A 17,722-nucleotide genomic window follows, 5' to 3' on the forward strand; every position below is an offset into this window, starting at 1 on the left:
GACTTGGTGTCCCCGGCCACGGGGTAGACCTGGTGTCCCGCCGGATACGGGGTAGACCTGGTGTCCCGCCGTCCCCAAGGTAGACCTCTTGTCCCCGGCCCCGGGGCAGACCATGTGTCCCGCCGTCCACGGGTTAGACATAGTGAGCCGCCGGCCGCAGGGTAGACCTGGTGTCCCCGGCCACGGGGTAGACCTGGTGACCTGCCGGATCCGGGGTAGACCTGGTGTCTCGCCGGCCCAGGGGTAGACCTCGTGTCCCCGGCCCCGGGGTAGACCTGGTGTCCCCGACGACTGGGTCGAGTATGGGTTCCGCCGGATCCGGGGTAGACCTGTTTTCCCGGGGTCCGGGGTAGACCTGCTGTCCCCAGCCACGTGGTAGACCAGGTGTTCCGCCGGCCCAGGGGCAGACCTGGTGTCCCGGGACATGGGGTAGGCCTGGTGTCCCCAGCCACGTCTTAGACATGGTGTCCCGCCGGATCCGGGGTAGACCTGGTGTCTCGCCGGCCCGGGGGTAGACCTGTTGTCCCCGGCCCCGGGGCAGAACATGTGTCCCGCCGTCCCTGGGTTAGACATTGTGTCCCGCCGGCCCAGGGGTAGACCTGGTGTCCCCGGCCCCGGGGTAGACCTGGTTTCCCAGGACACGAGGTAGACCAGGTTTCCCCGCCCACGGGGTAGACCTGGTGTCCCCGACCACGGGGTAGACCATGAGTCCCGCCGGATCCGGGGTCGACCTTGTGTCCCCGGCCACGGTTTAGACCTGCTGTCCCGCCACATACGGGGTAGACCTGGTGTCCTGCCATCCACGGTGTAGACGTGGTATCCCGCCGGCCCAAGGGTAGACATGGTGACCCGGGACACGGGGAAGACCTGGTGTCCCCAGCCACGGGGTAGACCTGGTGTTCCCGGCCACGGAGTAGACCTGGTGTCCCACAGGATCCGGTGTAGACCTGGTGTCCCGGGACCCATGGTAGACCTGGTGTCCCCGACCACGGGGTAGACGATGAGTCCCGCCGGATCCGGGGTAGACCTGTTGTACCGGGCTCCAGGGTAGACCTGGTTTCCCGCCGTCCCCGGGTAGACCTTGTGTCCCCAGCCCCGGGGTAGACCGGGTGTCCCGGGACACGAGGTAGACCTGGTGTCCCGCTGGCCCCGGGTAAGACCTGGTGTCCCCGGACACGGGGTAGACCTGCTGTCCCACCGGATCCAGGGTAGACCTGGCGTCCCGCTGGCCCAGGAGTAGACCTGGTGTCCCTGTCCACGGGGTAGATCTGGTGTCCCGCCAGATCCGGGGTAGACCTGGTGTCCCTAGACACGAGGTAGACCTGTTGTTCCCAGCCACGGGGTAGACCTGGTGTCCCGCTGGATCCCGGGTAGACCTGGTATCCCTCCGGCCCCGGGGTAGACCTGTTCTCCACGGCCCTGGGGCAGACCATGTGTCCCGCCGTCCCCGGGTTAGACATAGTGTCACGCCGGCCATGGGATAGACCTGGTGTCCCCGGTCCCAGGGTCGACCTGGTGTCCCGGGCTCCGGGATAGACCTGGTTTCCCCGGCCACGGGGTAGACCGGGTGTCCATGGACACGGAGTAGACCTGGTGTCCTAATAACCGGGGTAGACCTGGTGTCCAAGGCGCCGGGGTAGACCTGGTATCCCGGGCGGCGGGGTAGACCTGGTGTCCCGGGGCCCGGGGTAGACCTGGTGTCCAAGGCCCCGGGGTAGACCTGGTGTCCCGGGCGGCGGGGTAGACCTGGTGTCCCGCGGCCCGGGGTAGACCTGGTGTCCCGGGCGGCGGGGTAGACCTGGTGTCCCGGGCCCCGGGGTAGACCTGGTGTCACCGGCCACGGGGTAGACCTGGTTTCCCACCGGATCCAGGGTAGACCTGGTGTCCCAGAGGACCAGGGGTAGTTCTGGTGTCCTGCCAGATTCGGGGCAGACCTGGTGTCCCGCCGGCACAGGGGGAGACCTGGTGTCCCCGGCCATGATGTAGACTTGGTGTCCCGCCGGATCCGAGGTAGACCTGGTGCCCCCGGCCACGGGATAGACCTGGTGTCCCGCCGAATCCGGGGTAGACATGGTGTCCCCGGCCACGGGTTAGACCTGCTGTTCCGCCCCATACGGGGTAGACCTGGTGTCCCGCCGTCTTTGGGGTAGACCTGGTGTCCCGCCGGCCCCGGGGTAGACCTGGTGTCCCCGGCCACGGGGTAGACCTGCTGTCCCGCCGCATCCGGGGTAGACCTGGTGTCCCGGTCTCCGGGATAGACCTGGTGTCCCGCCGGCCGAGGGGTAGACCTGGTGTCCCCGGGCTCCGGGGTAGACCTGGTGTCCCGCCGGATCCGGGGTAGACCTGGTGTCCCCGGCCACGGGGTAGACCTGGTGTCCCGACGGATCCGGGGTAGACCTGGTGTCCCGGGCCCCGGGGTAGACCTGGTGTCCCGGGCGGCGGGGTAGACCCGGTGTCCCGCCAGATCCGGGGTAGACCTGGTGTCCCGGGCTCCGGGGTAGACCTGGTGTCCCGCCGGCCCCGGGGTAGACCTGGTGTCCCCGGCCCCGGGGTAGACCTGGTGTCTCGCCGGACCCAGGGTAGACCTGGTGTTCCCGGCCACGGGGTAGACCTGGTGTCCCGCCGGACCCGGGGTAGACTTGGTGTCCCCGGCCACGGGGTAGACCTGGTGTCCCGCCGCATCCGGGGTAGACCTGGTGTCCCGGGCTCCGGGGAAGACCTGGTGTCCCGCCGGCCTCGGGGTAGACCTGGTGTACCCGGCCACGGGGTAGACCTGGGTTCCCGCCGGATCCGGGGTAGACCTGGTGTCCCGCCGCATCTGGGGTAGACCTGGTGTCCCGGGGCCCGGGGTAGACCTGGTGTCCTAATAACCGGGGTAGACCTGGTGTCCAAGGCCCCGGGGTAGACCTGGTGTCCCGGGCGACGGGGTAGACCTGGTGTCCCGCCGAATCCGGGGTAGACATGGTGTCCCCGGCCACGGGTTAGACCTGCTGTTCCGCCCCATACCGGGTAGACCTGGTGTCCCGCCGTCTATGGGGTAGACCTGTTGTCCCGCCGGCCCAGGGGTAGACCTGGTGTCCCCGGCCACGGGGTAGACCTGGTGTCCCGCCGGACCCGGGGCAGACTTGGTGTCCCCGGCCACGGGGTAGACCTGGTGTCCCGCCGGATACGGGGTAGACCTGGTGTCCCGCCGTCCCCAAGGTAGACCTCTTGTCCCCGGCCCCGGGGCAGACCATGTGTCCCGCCGTCCACGGGTTTGACATAGTGAGCCGCCGGCCGCAGGGTAGACCTGGTGTCCCCGGCCACGGGGTAGACCTGGTGACCTGCCGGATCCGGGGTAGACCTGGTGTCTCGCCGGCCCAGGGGTAGACCTCGTGTCCCCGGCCCCGGGGTAGACCTGGTGTCCCCGACGACTGGGTCGAGTATGGGTTCCGCCGGATCCGGGGTAGACCTGTTTTCCCGGGGTCCGGGGTAGACCTGCTGTCCCCAGCCACGTGGTAGACCAGGTGTTCCGCCGGCCCAGGGGCAGACCTGGTGTCCCGGGACATGGGATAGGCCTGGTGTCCCCAGCCACGTCTTAGACATGGTGTCCCGCCGGATCCGGGGTAGACCTGGTGTCTCGCCGGCCCGGGGGTAGACCTGTTGTCCCCGGCCCCGGGGCAGAACATGTGTCCCGCCGTCCCTGGGTTAGACATTGTGTCCCGCCGGCCCAGGGGTAGACCTGGTGTCCCCGGCCCCGGGGTAGACCTGGTTTCCCAGGACACGAGGTAGACCAGGTTTCCCCGCCCACGGGGTAGACCTGGTGTCCCCGACCACGGGGTAGACCATGAGTCCCGCCGGATCCGGGGTCGACCTTGTGTCCCCGGCCACGGTTTAGACCTGCTGTCCCGCCACATACGGGGTAGACCTGGTGTCCTGCCATCCACGGTGTAGACGTGGTATCCCGCCGGCCCAAGGGTAGACATGGTGACCCGGGACACGGGGAAGACCTGGTGTCCCCAGCCACGGGGTAGACCTGGTGTTCCCGGCCACGGAGTAGACCTGGTGTCCCACAGGATCCGGTGTAGACCTGGTGTCCCGGGACCCATGGTAGACCTGGTGTCCCCGACCACGGGGTAGACGATGAGTCCCGCCGGATCCGGGGTAGACCTGTTGTACCGGGCTCCAGGGTAGACCTGGTTTCCCGCCGTCCCCGGGTAGACCTTGTGTCCCCAGCCCCGGGGTAGACCGGGTGTCCCGGGACACGAGGTAGACCTGGTGTCCCGCTGGCCCCGGGTAAGACCTTGTGTCCCCGGACACGGGGTAGACCTGCTGTCCCACCGGATCCAGGGTAGACCTGGCGTCCCGCTGGCCCAGGAGTAGACCTGGTGTCTCTGTCCACGGGGTAGATCTGGTGTCCCGCCAGATCCGGGGTAGACCTGGTGTCCCTAGACACGAGGTAGACCTGTTGTTCCCAGCCACGGGGTAGACCTGGTGTCCCGCTGGATCCCGGGTAGACCTGGTATCCCTCCGGCCCCGGGGTAGACCTGTTCTCCACGGCCCTGGGGCAGACCATGTGTCCCGCCGTCCCCGGGTTAGACATAGTGTCACGCCGGCCATGGGATAGACCTGGTGTCCCCGGTCCCAGGGTCGACCTGGTGTCCCGGGCTCCGGGATAGACCTGGTTTCCCCGGCCACGGGGTAGACCGGATGTCCATGGACACGGAGTAGACCTGGTATCCTAATAACCGGGGTAGACCTGGTGTCCAAGGCCCCGGGGAAGACCTGGTATCCCGCCGGCCGAGGGGTAGACCTGGTGTCCCCGGCCCCGGGGTAGACCTGGTGTCCCGACGGATCCGGGGTAGACCTGGTGTCCCGGGCCCCGGGGTAGACCTGGTGTCCCGGGCGGCGGGGTAGACCCTGTGTCCCGCCAGATACGGGGTAGACCTGGTGTCCCGGGCTCCGGGGTAGACCTGGTGTCCCGCCGGCCCCGGGGTAGACCTGGTGTCCCCGGCCCCGGAGTAGACCTGGTATCTCGCCGGACCCAGGGTAGACCTGGTGTTCCCGGCCACGGGGTAGACCTGGTGTCCCGCCGGACCCGGGGTAGACTTGGTGTCCCCGGCCACGGGGTAGACCTGGTGTCCCGCCGCATCCGGGGTAGACCTGGTGTCCCGGGCTCCGGGGAAGACCTGGTGTCCCGCCGGCCTCGGGGTAGACCTGGTGTCCCCGGCCACGGGGTAGACCTGGGTTCCCGCCGGATCCGGGGTAGACCTGGTGTCCCGCCGCATCTGGGGTAGACCTGGTGTCCCAGGCACCGGGGTAGACCTGGTGTCCTAATAACCGGGGTAGACCTGGTGTCCAAGGCCCCGGGGTAGACCTGGTGTCCCAGGCGACGGGGTAGACCTGGTGTTCCGGGCCCCGGGGTAGACCTGGTGTCCCGCCGGCCCCGGGGTAGGCCTGGTGTCCCGCCGGCCCCGGGGTAGACCTGGTGTCCCGCGGCTCGGGGTGGACCTGGTGTCCCGGGCGGCGGGGTAGACCTGGTGTCCCGGGCGGCGGGGTAGACCTGGTGTCCCGCCGGCCCCGGGGTAGACCTGGTGTCCCGCCGGCCGAGGGGTAGACCTGGTGTCCCCGGGCTCCGGGGTAGACCTGGTGTCCCGCCGGATCCGGGGTAGACCTGGTGTCGCCGGCCACGGGGTAGACCTGGTGTCCCGGGCCCCGGGGTAGACCTGGTGTCCCGCCGGCCCCGGGGTAGGCCTGGTGTCCCGCCGGCCCCGGGGTAGACCTGGTGTCCCGCGGCCCGGGGTAGACCTGGTGTCCCGGGCGGCAGGGTAGACCTGGTGTCCCGGGCGGCGGGGTAGACCTGGTGTCCCGCCGGCCCCGGGTTAGACCTGGTGTCCCGCGGCCCGGGGTAGACCTGGTGTCCCGGGCGGCGGGGTAGACCAGGTGTCCCCGGCCACGGGGTTGACCTGGGTTCCCGCCGGATCCGGGGTAGACCTGGTGTCCCGCCGAATCTGGGGTAGACCTGGTGTCCCGGGGCCCGGGGTAGACCTGGTGTCCTAATAACCGGGGTAGACCTGGTGTCCAAGGCCCCGGGGTAGACCTGGTGTCCCGGGCGGCGGGGTAGACCTGCTGTCCCGGGCCCCGGGGTAGACCTGGTGTCCCGCGGGCCCCGGGGTAGGCCTGGTGTCCCGCCGGCCCCGGGGTAGACCTGGTGTCCCGCGGCCCGGGGTAGACCTGGTGTCCCGGGCGGCAGGGTAGACCTGGTGTCCCGGGCGGCGGGGTAGACCTGGTGTCCCGCCGGCCCCGGGGTAGACCTGGTGTCCCGCGGCCCGGGGTAGACCTGGTGTCCCGGGCGGCGGGGTAGACCTGGTGTCCCCGGCCACGGGGTTGACCTGGGTTCCTGCCGGATCCGGGGTAGACCTGGTGTCCCGCCGAATCTGGGGTAGACCTGGTGTCCCGGGGCCCGGGGTAGACCTGGTGTCCTAATAACCGGGGTAGACCTGGTGTCCAAGGCCCCGGGGTAGACCTGGTGTCCCGGGCGACGGGGTAGACCTGGTGTCCCGGGCCCCGGGGTAGACCTGGTGTCCCGCCGGCCCCGGGGTAGGCCTGGTGTCCCGCCGGCCCCGGGGTAGACCTGGTGTCCCGCGGCCCGGGGTAGACCTGGTGTCCCGGGCGGCGGGGTAGACCTGGTGTCCCGGGCGGCGGGGTAGACCTGGTGTCCCGCCGGCCCCGGGGTAGGCCTGGTGTCCCGCCGGCCCCGGGGTAGACCTGGTGTCCCGCCGGCCGAGGGGTAGACCTGGTGTCCCCGGGCTCCGGGGTAGACCTGGTGTCCCGCCGGATCCGGGGTAGACCTGGTATCCCTCCGGCCCCGGGGTAGACCTATTCTCCACGGCCCTGGGGCAGACCATGTGTCCCGCCGTCCCCGGGTTAAACATAGTGTCACGCCGGCCATGGGATAGACCTGGTGTCCCCGGTCCCAGGGTCGACCTGGTGTCCCGGGCTCCGGGATAGACCTGGTTTCCCCGGCCACGGGGTAGACCGGATGTCCATGGACACGGAGTAGACCTGGTGTCCAAGGCCCCGGGGAAGACCTGGTATCCCGGGCGGCGGGGAAGACCTGGTGTCCCGGGCCCCGGGGTAGACCTGGTGTCCCGCCGGCCCCGGGGTAGACCTGGTGTCCCGCCGGCCCCGGGGTAGACCTGGTGTCCCGGGGCCCGGGGTAGACCTGGTGTCCAAGGCCCCGGGGTAGACCTGGTGTCCCGGGCGGCGGGGTAGACCTGGTGTCCCGCGGCCCGGGGTAGACCTGGTGTCCCGGGCCCCGGGGTAGACCTGGTGTCACCGGCCACGGGGTAGAACTGGTTTCCCACCGGATCCAGGGTAGACCTGGTGTCCCAGAGGACCAGGGGTAGACCTGGTGTCCCGCCGGATCCGGGGTAGACCTGTTCTCCCGCCGGCCCCGGGGTAGACCTGGTGTCCCCGGGCTCCGGGGTAGACCTGGTGTCCCGCCGGCCCCGGGGTAGACCTGGTGTCCCGCAGGATCCGGGGTAGACCTGGTGTCCCCGGCCACGGGGTAGACCTGGTGTCCCGACGGATCCGGGGTAGACCTGGTGTCCCGCCGGCCCCGGGGTAGACCTGGTTTCCCCGGCCACGGGGTAGACCTGGTGTCCCGCCGGACCCGGGGTAGACCTGGTTTCCCCGGCCACGGGGTAGACCTGGTGTCCCGCCGGATCCGGGGTACACCTGGTGTCCCCGGCCACAGGGTAGACCTGGTGTCCCGCCGGATCCGGGGTAGACCTGGTGTCCCGCCGGCCCCGGGGTAGACCTGGTGTCCCCGGGCTCCGGGGTAGACCTGGTGTCCCGCCGGATCCGGGGTAGACCTGGTGTCCCGCCGGATCCGGGGTAGACCTGGTGTCCCCGGCCACGGGGTAGACCTGGTGTCCCGACGGATCCGGGGTAGACCTGGTGTCCCGCCGGCCCCGGGGTAGACCTGGTGTCCAAGGCCCCGGGGTAGACCTGGTGTCCCGCCGGACCCGGGGTACACCTGGTTTCCCCGGCCACGGGGTAGACCTGGTGTCCCGCCGGATCCGGGGTAGACCTGGTGTCCCCGGCCACGGGGTAGACCTGGTGTCCCGCCGGCCTCGGGGTAGACCTGGTGTCCCTGGCCACGAGGTAGACCTGGTGTCCCGCTGGATCCGGGGTAGACCTGGTGTCCCGGGCGGCGAGGTAGACCCGGTGTCCCGCCGGATCCGGGGTAGGCCTGGTGTCCCAGGCACCGGGGTAGACCAGGTGTCCCGCCGGCCCCGGGGTAGACCTGGTGTCCCGGGCGGCGGGGTAGACCTGGTGTCCTAATAACCGGGGTAGACCTGGTGTCCAAGGCCCCGGGGTAGACCTGGAGTCCCGGGCGGCGGGGTAGACCTGGTGTTCCGCCAGATCCGGGGTAGACCTGGTGTCCTGGGGCCTGGGGTAGACCTGGTGTCCCGGGCCCCGGGGTTGACCTGGTGTCCCGGGCGGCGGGGTAGACCTGGTGTCCCAATAACCGGGGTAGACCTGGTTTCCAAGGCCCCGGGGTAGACCTGGTGTCCCAGGCGGCGGTGTAGACCTGGTGTCCCGGGCCCCGGGTAGACCTCGTGTCCCGCCGGCCTCGGGGTAGACCTTGTGTCCCACCGGCCCCGGGGTAGACCTGGTGTCCCGGGGCCCGGGGTAGACCTGGTGTCCAAGGCCCCGGGGTAGACCTGGTGTCCCGGGCGGCGGGGTAGACCTGGTGTCCCGGGGCCCGGGGTAGACCTGGTGTCCCTGACGGCGGGGTAGACCTGGTTTCCCAGGCGGCGGGGTAGACCTGGTGTCCCGCCGGCCCCGGGGTAGACCTGGTGTCCCGCCAGATCCGGGGTAGACCTGGTGTTCCGGGCCCCGGGGTAGACCTGGTGTCCCCGGCCCCGGGGTAGACCTGGTGTCTCGCCGGACCCGGGGTAGACCTGGTGTCCCCGGCCACGGGGTAGACCTGGTGTCCCGCCGGACCCGGGGCAGACTTGGTGTCCCCGGCCACGGGGTAGACCTGGTGTCCCGCCGCATCCGGGGTAGACCTGGTGTCCCGGGCTCCGGGGAAGACCTGGTGTCCCGCCGGCCTCGGGATAGACCTGGTGTCCCCGGCCACGGGGTAGACCTGGGTTCCCGCCGGATCCGGGGTAGACCTGGTGTCCCGCCGCATCTGGGGTAGACCTGGTGTCCCGGGGCCCGGGGTAGACCTGGTGTCCTAATAACCGGGGTAGACCTGGTGTCCAAGGCCCCGGGGTAGACCTGGTGTCCCGGGCGGCGGGGTAGACCTGGTGTCCCGGGCCCCGGGGTAGACCTCGTGTCCCGCCGGCCTCGGGGTAGACCTTGTGTCCCACCGGCCCCGGGGTAGACCTGGTGTCCCGGGGCCCGGGGTAGACCTGGTGTCCAAGGCCCCGGGGTAGACCTGGTGTCCCGGGCGGCGGGGTAGACCTGGTGTCCCGGGGCCCGGGGTAGACCTGGTGTCCCGGACGGCGGGGTAGACCTGGTTTCCCAGGCGGCGGGGTAGACCTGGTGTCCCGCCGGCCCCGGGGTAGACCTGGTGTCCCGCCAGATCCGGGGTAGACCTGGTGTTCCGGGCCCCGGGGTAGACCTGGTGTCCCCGGCCCCGGGGTAGACCTGGTGTCTCGCCGGACCCGGGGTAGACCTGGTGTCCCCGGACACGGGGTAGACCTGGTGTCCCGCCGGACCCGGGGCAGACTTGGTGTCCCCGGCCACGGGGTAGACCTGGTGTCCCGCCGCATCCGGGGTAGACCTGGTGTCCCGGGCTCCGGGGAAGACCTGGTGTCCCGCCGGCCTCGGGATAGACCTGGTGTCCCCGGCCACGGGGTAGACCTGGGTTCCCGCCGGATCCGGGGTAGACCTGGTGTCCCGCCGCATCTGGGGTAGACCTGGTGTCCCGGGGCCCGGGGTAGACCTGGTGTCCTAATAACCGGGGTAGACCTGGTGTCCAAGGCGCCGGGGTAGACCTGGTGTCCCGGGCGGCGGGGTAGACCTGGTGTCCCGGGCCCCGGGGTAGACCTGGTGTCCCGCCGGCCCCGGGGTAGGCCTGGTGTCCCGCCGGCCTCGGGGTAGACCTGGTGTCCCGCGGCCCGGGGTAGACCTGGTGTCCCGGGCGGCGGGGTAGACCTGGTGTCCCGCCGGCCCCGGGGTAGACCTGGTGTCCCGGGCGGCGCGGTAGACCTGGTGTCCCGGGCCCCGGGGTAGACCTGGTGTCACCGGCCACGGGGTAGACCTGGTTTCCCACTGGATCCAGGGTAGACCTGGTGTCCCGGAGGACCAGGGGTAGATCTGGTGTCCTGCCAGATTTGGGGTAGACCTGGTGTCCCGCCGGCACAGGGGGAGACCTGGTGTCCCCGGCCATGATGTAGACTTGGTGTCCCGCCGCATCCGAGGTAGACCTGGTGCCCCGGCCACGGGGTAGACCTGGTGTCCCTCCGAATATGGGGTAGACATGGTGTCCTCGGCCACGGGTTAGACCTGCTGTTCCGCCCCATACGGGGTAGACCTGGTGTCCCGCCGTCTATGGGGTAGACCTGTTCTCCCGCCGGCCCAGGGGTAGACCTGGTGTCCCCGGCCACGGGGTAGACCTGGTGTCCCGCCGGCCCCGGGGTAGACCTGGTGTCCCAGGCCACGGGGTAGACCTGGTGTCCCGCCGGATCCGGGGTAGACCTGGTATCCCGGGCTCCGGGATAGACCTGGTGTCCCGCCAGCCCCGGGGTAGACCTGGTGTCGCCGGCCCCGGGGTAGACCAGGTGTCCCGCCGGATCCGGGGTAGACCTGGTGTCCCGCCGGCCCCGGGGTAGACCTGGTGTCCCCGGGCTCCGGGGTAGACCTGGTGTCCCGCCGGATCCGGGGTAGACCTCGTGTCCCGCCGGATCCGGGGTAGACCTGGTGTCCCCGGCCACGGGGTAGACCTGGTGTCCTGACGGATCCGGGGTAGACCTCGTGTCCCGCCGGCCCCGGGGTAGACCTGGTGTCCCCGGCCACGGGTTAGACCTGGTGTCCCGCCGGACCCGGGGTAGACCTGGTTTCCCCGGCCACGGGGTAGACCTGGTGTCCCGCCGGACCCGGGGCAGACTTGGTGTCCCCGGCCACGGGGTAGACCTGGTGTCCCGCCGCATCCGGGGTAGACCTGGTGTCCCGGGCTCCGGGGAAGACCTGGTGTCCCGCCGGCCTCGGGGTAGACCTGGTGTCCCCGGCCACGGGGTAGACCTGGGTCCCGCCGGATCCGGGGTAGACCTGCTGTCCCGCCGCATCTGGGGTAGACCTGGTGTTCCGGGGCCCGGGGTAGACCTGGTGTCCTAATAACCGGGGTAGACCTGGTGTCCAAGGCCCCGGGGTAGACCTGGTGTCCCGGGCGGCGGGGTAGACCTGGTGTCCCGGACCCCGGGATAGACCTGGTGTCCCGCCGGCCCCGGGGTAGGCCTGGTGTCCCGCCGGCCTCGGGGTAGACCTGGTGTACCGCGGCCCGGGGTAGACCTGGTGTCCCGGGCGGCGGGGTAGACCTGGTGTCCCGCCGGCCCCGGGGTAGACCTGGTGTCCCGGGCGGCGCGGTAGACCTGGTGTCCCGGGCCCCGGGGTTGACCTGGTGTCACCGGCCACGGGGTAGACCTGGTTTCCCACTGGATCCAGGGTAGACCTGGTGTCCCGGAGGACCAGGGGTAGATCTTGTGTCCTGCCAGATTTGGGGTAGACCTGGTGTCCCGCCGGCACAGGGGGAGACCTGGTGTCCCCGGCCATGATGTAGACTTGGTGTCCCGCCGCATCCGAGGTAGACCTGGTGCCCCGGCCACGGGGTAGACCTGGTGTCCCTCCGAATATGGGGTAGACATGGTGTCCCCGGCCACGGGTTAGACCTGCTGTTCCGCCCCATACGGGGTAGACCTGGTGTCCCGCCGTCTATGGGGTAGACCTGTTCTCCCGCCGGCCCAGGGGTAGACCTGGTGTCCCCGGCCACGGGGTAGACCTGGTGTCCCGCCGGCCCCGGGGTAGACCTGGTGTCCCCGGCCACGGGGTAGACCTGGTGTCCCGCCGGATCCGGGGTAGACCTGGAGTCCCGGGCTCCGGGATAGACCTGGTGTCCCGCCGGCCCCGGGGTAGACCTGGTGTCGCCGGTCCCGGGGTAGACCTGGTGTCTCGCCGGATCCGGGGTAGACCTGGTGTCCCGCCGGCCCCGGGGTAGACCAGGTGTCCCCGGGCTCCGGGGTAGACCTGGTGTCCCGCCGGATCCGGGGTAGACCTGGTGTCCCGCAGGATCCGGGGTAGACCTGGTGTCCCCGGCCACGGGGTAGACCTGGTGTCCCGACGGATCCGGGGTAGACCTGGTGTCCCGCCGGCCCCGGGGTAGACCTGGTTTCCCCGGCCACGGGGTAGACCTGGTGTCCCGCCGGACCCGGGGTAGACCTGGTTTCCCCGGCCACGGGGTAGACCTGGTGTCCCGCCGGATCCGGGGTACACCTGCTGTCCCCGGCCACGGGGTAGACCTGGTGTCCCGCCGGATCCGGGGTAGACCTGGTTTCCCGCCGGCCCCGGGGTAGACCTGGTGTCCCCGGGCCCCGGGGTAGACCTGGTGTCCCGCCGGATCCGGGGTAGACCTGGTGTCCCCGGCCACGGGGTAGACCTGGTGTCCCGACGGATCCGGGGTAGACCTGGTGTCCCGCCGGCCCCGGGGTAGACCTGGTGTCCCCGGCCCCGGGGTAGACCTGGTGTCCCGCCGGATCCGGGGTAGACCTGGTGTCCTGCCGGATCCGGGGTAGACCTGGTGCCCCGGCCACGGGGTAGACCTGGTGTCCCTCCGAATCCGGGATAGACATGGCGTCCCCGGCCACGGGTTAGACCTGCTGTTCCGCCCCATACGGGGTAGACCTGGTGTCCCGCTGTCTATGGGGTAGACCTGTTCTCCCGCCGGCCCAGGGGTAGACCTGGTGTCCCCGGCCACGGGGTAGACCTGGTGTCCCGCCGGCCCCGGGGTAGACGTGGTGTCCCCGGCCACGGGGTAGACCTGCTGTCCCGCTGGATCCGGGGTAGACCTGGTGTCCCGGGCTCCGGGATAGACCTGGTGTCCCGCCGGCCCCGGGGTAGACCTGGTGTCGCCGGCCACGGGGTGGACCTGGTGTCCCGCCGGATCCGGGGTAGACCTGGTGTCCCGCCGGCCCCGGGGTAGACCTGGTGTCCCCGGGCTCCGGGGTAGACCTGGTGTCCCGCCGGATCCGGGGTAGACCTGGTGTCCCCGGCCACGGGGTAGACCTGGTGTCACGACGGATCCGGGGTAGACCTGGTGTCCCGCCGGCCCCGGGGTAGACCTGGTTTCCCCGGCCACGGGGTAGACCTGGTGTCCCGCCGAACCCGGGGTACACCTGGTTTCCCCGGCCACGGGGTAGACCTGGTGTCCCGCCGGATCCGGGGTAGACCTGGTGTCCCCGGCCCCGGGGTAGACCTGGTGTCCCGCCGCATCCGGGGTAGACCTGGTGTCCCGGGCTCCGGGGTAGACCTGGTGTCCCGCCGGCCCCGGGGTAGACCTGGTGTCCCGAACGGCGGGGTAGACCTGGTGTCCTTATAACCGGGGTAGACCTGGTGTCCAAGGCCCCGGGGTAGACCTGGAGTCCCGGGCGGCGGGGTAGACCTGGTGTTCCGGGCCCCGGGGTAGACCTGGTGTCCCGGGGCCTGGGGTAGACCTGGTGTCCCGGGCCCCGGGGTTGACCTGGTGTCCCGGGCCCCGGGGTTGACCTGGTGTCCCGCCGGATCCGCGGTAGACCTGGTGTCCCGGGCTCCGGGGTAGACCTGGTGTCCCGCCGGCCCCGGGGTAGACCTGGTGTCCCCGGCCCCGGGGTAGACCTGGTGTCTTGCCGGACCCGGGGTAGACCTGGTGTCCCGGGCTCCGGAGTAGACCTGGTGTCCCGCCGGCCTCGGGGTAGACCTGGTGTCCCCGGCCACGGGTTAGACCTGGTGTCCCGCCGGATCCGGGGTAGACCTGGTGTCCCGGGGCCCGGGGTAGACCTGGTGTCCCAATAACCGGGGTAGACCTGGTTTCCAAGGCCCCGGGGTAGACCTGGTGTCCCAGGCGGCGGGGTAGACCTGGTGTCCCGGGCCCCGGGGTAGACCTCGTGTCCCGCCGGCCCCGGGGTAGACCTTGTGTCCCACCGGCCCCGGGGTAGACCTGGTGTCCCGGGGCCCAGGGTAGAGCTGCTTCCAAGGCCCCGGGATAGACCTGGTGTCCCGGGCAACGGGGTAGACCTGGTGTCCCGCGGCCCGGGGTAGACCTGGTTTCCCGGGCGGCGGGGTAGACCTGGTTTCCCAGGCGGCGGGGTAGACCTGGTGTCCCGCCGGCCCCGGGGTATACCTGGTGTCCCGGGCGGCGGGGTAGACCTGGTGTTCCGGGCCCCGGGTTAGACCTGGTGTCCCCGGCCCCGGGGTAGACCTGGTGTCTCGCCAGACCCGGGGTAGACCTGGTGTCCCCGGCCACGGGGTAGACCTGGTGTCCCGCCGGACCCGGGGCAGACTTGGTGTCCCCGGCCACGGGGTAGACCTGGTGTCCCGCCGCATCCGGGGTAGACCTGGTGTCCCGGGCTCCGGGGAAGACCTGGTGTCCCGCCGGCCTCGGGGTAGACCTGGTGTCCCCGGCCACGGGGTAGACCTGGGTTCCCGCCGGATCCGGGGTAGACCTGCTGTCCCGCCGCATCTGGGGTAGACCTGGTGTTCCGGGGCCCGGGGTAGACCTGGTGTCCTAAAAACCGGGGTAGACCTGGTGTCCAAGGCCCCGGGGTAGACCTGGTGTCCCGGGCGGCGGGGTAGACCTGGTGTCCAAGGCCCCGGGGTAGACCTGGTGTCCCGGGCGGCGGGGTAGACCTGGTGTCCCGGGCCCCGGGGTAGACCTGGTGTCCCGCCGGCCCCGGGGTAGGCCTGGTGTCCCGCCGGCCCCCGGGTAGACCTGGTGTCCCGCGGCCCCGGGTAGACCTGGTGTCCTGGGCGGCGGGGTATACCTGGTGTCCCGGGCCCCGGGGTGGACCTGGTGTCACCGGCCACGGGGTAGACCTGGTTTCCCACTGGATCCAGGGTAGACCTGGTGTCCCGGAGGACCAGGGGTAGATCTGGTGTCCTGCCAGATTTGGGGTAGACCTGGTGTCCCGCCGGCACAGGGGGAGACCTGGTGTCCCCGGCCATGATGTAGACTTGGTGTCCCGCCGCATCCGAGGTAGACCTGGTGCCCCGGCCACGGGGTAGACCTGGTGTCCCTCCGAATCCGGGGTAGACATGGTGTCCCCGGCCACGGGTTAGACCTGCTGTTCCGCCCCATACGGGGTAGACCTGGTGTCCCGCCGTCTATGGGGTAGACCTGTTGTCCCGCCGGCCCAGGGGTAGACCTGGTGTCCCCGGCCACGGGGTAGACCTGGTGTCCCGCCGGCCCCGGGGTAGACGTGGTGTCCCCGGCCACGGGGTAGACCTGCTGTCCCGCCGGATCCGGGGTAGACCTGGTGTCCCGGGCTCCGCGATAGACCTGGTGTCCCGCCGGCCCCGGGGTAGACCTGGTGTCGCCGGTCACGGAGTAGACCTGGTGTCCCGCCGGATCCGGGGTAGACCTGGTGTCCCGCCGGCCCCGGGGTAGACCTGGTGTCCCCGGGCTCCGGGGTAGACCTGGTGTCCCGCCGGATCCGGGGTAGACCTGGTGTCCCGCCGGATCCGGGGTAGACCTGGTGTCCCCGGCCACGGGGTAGACCTGGTGTCCCGCCGGATCCGGGGTAGACCTGGTTTCCCCGGCCACGGGGTAGACCGGGTGTCCATGGACACGGAGTAGACCTGGTGTCCTAATAACCGGGGTAGACCTGGTGTCCAAGGCGCCGGGGTAGACCTGGTATCCCGGGCGGCGGGGTAGACCTGGTGTCCCGGGCCCCGGGGTAGACCTGGTGTCCCGCCGGCCCCGGGGTAGACCTGGTGTCCCGCCGGCCCCGGGGTAGACCTGGTGTCCCGGGGCCCGGGGTAGACCTGGTGTCCAAGGCCCCGGGGTAGACCTGGTGTCCCGGGCGGCGGGGTAGACCTGGTGTCCCGCGGCCCGGGGTAGACCTGGTGTCCCGGGCGGCGGGGTAGACCTGGTGTCCTGCCGGCCCCGGGGTAGACCTGGTGTCCCGGGCGGCGGGGTAGACCTGGTGTCCCGGGCCCCGGGGTAGACCTGGTGTCACCGGCCACGGGGTAGACCTGGTTTCCCACCGGATCCAGGGTAGACCTGGTGTCCCAGAGGACCAGGGGTAGTTCTGGTGTCCTGCCAGATTCGGGGCAGACCTGGTGTCCCGCCGGCACAGGGGGAGACCTGGTGTCCCCGGCCATGATGTAGACTTGGTGTCCCGCCGGATCCGAGGTAGACCTGGTGCCCCCGGCCACGGGATAGACCTGGTGTCCCGCCGAATCCGGGGTAGACATGGTGTCCCCGGCCACGGGTTAGACCTGCTGTTCCGCCCCATACCGGGTAGACCTGGTGTCCCGCCGTCTATGGGGTAGACCTGTTGTCCCGCCGGCCCAGGGGTAGACCTGGTGTCCCCGGCCACGGGGTAGACCTGGTGTCCCGCCGGACCCGGGGCAGACTTGGTGTCCCCGGCCACGGGGTAGACCTGGTGTCCCGCCGGATACGGGGTAGACCTGGTGTCCCGCCGTCCCCAAGGTAGACCTCTTGTCCCCGGCCCCGGGGCAGACCATGTGTCCCGCCGTCCACGGGTTTGACATAGTGAGCCGCCGGCCGCAGGGTAGACCTGGTGTCCCCGGCCACGGGGTAGACCTGGTGACCTGCCGGATCCGGGGTAGACCTGGTGTCTCGCCGGCCCAGGGGTAGACCTCGTGTCCCCGGCCCCGGGGTAGACCTGGTGTCCCCGACGACTGGGTCGAGTATGGGTTCCGCCGGATCCGGGGTAGACCTGTTTTCCCGGGGTCCGGGGTAGACCTGCTGTCCCCAGCCACGTGGTAGACCAGGTGTTCCGCCGGCCCAGGGGCAGACCTGGTGTCCCGGGACATGGGATAGGCCTGGTGTCCCCAGCCACGTCTTAGACATGGTGTCCCGCCGGATCCGGGGTAGACCTGGTGTCTCGCCGGCCCGGGGGTAGACCTGTTGTCCCCGGCCCCGGGGCAGAACATGTGTCCCGCCGTCCCTGGGTTAGACATTGTGTCCCGCCGGCCCAGGGGTAGACCTGGTGTCCCCGGCCCCGGGGTAGACCTGGTTTCCCAGGACACGAGGTAGACCAGGTTTCCCCGCCCACGGGGTAGACCTGGTGTCCCCGACCACGGGGTAGACCATGAGTCCCGCCGGATCCGGGGTCGACCTTGTGTCCCCGGCCACGGTTTAGACCTGCTGTCCCGCCACATACGGGGTAGACCTGGTGTCCTGCCATCCACGGTGTAGACGTGGTATCCCGCCGGCCCAAGGGTAGACATGGTGACCCGGGACACGGGGAAGACCTGGTGTCCCCAGCCACGGGGTAGACCTGGTGTTCCCGGCCACGGAGTAGACCTGGTGTCCCACAGGATCCGGTGTAGACCTGGTGTCCCGGGACCCATGGTAGACCTGGTGTCCCCGACCACGGGGTAGACGATGAGTCCCGCCGGATCCGGGGTAGACCTGTTGTACCGGGCTCCAGGGTAGACCTGGTTTCCCGCCGTCCCCGGGTAGACCTTGTGTCCCCAGCCCCGGGGTAGACCGGGTGTCCCGGGACAC

Source organism: Melospiza georgiana, chromosome 30 (assembly GCF_028018845.1).
Source record: "Melospiza georgiana isolate bMelGeo1 chromosome 30, bMelGeo1.pri, whole genome shotgun sequence".
Lineage (NCBI taxonomy): Eukaryota > Metazoa > Chordata > Aves > Passeriformes > Passerellidae > Melospiza > Melospiza georgiana.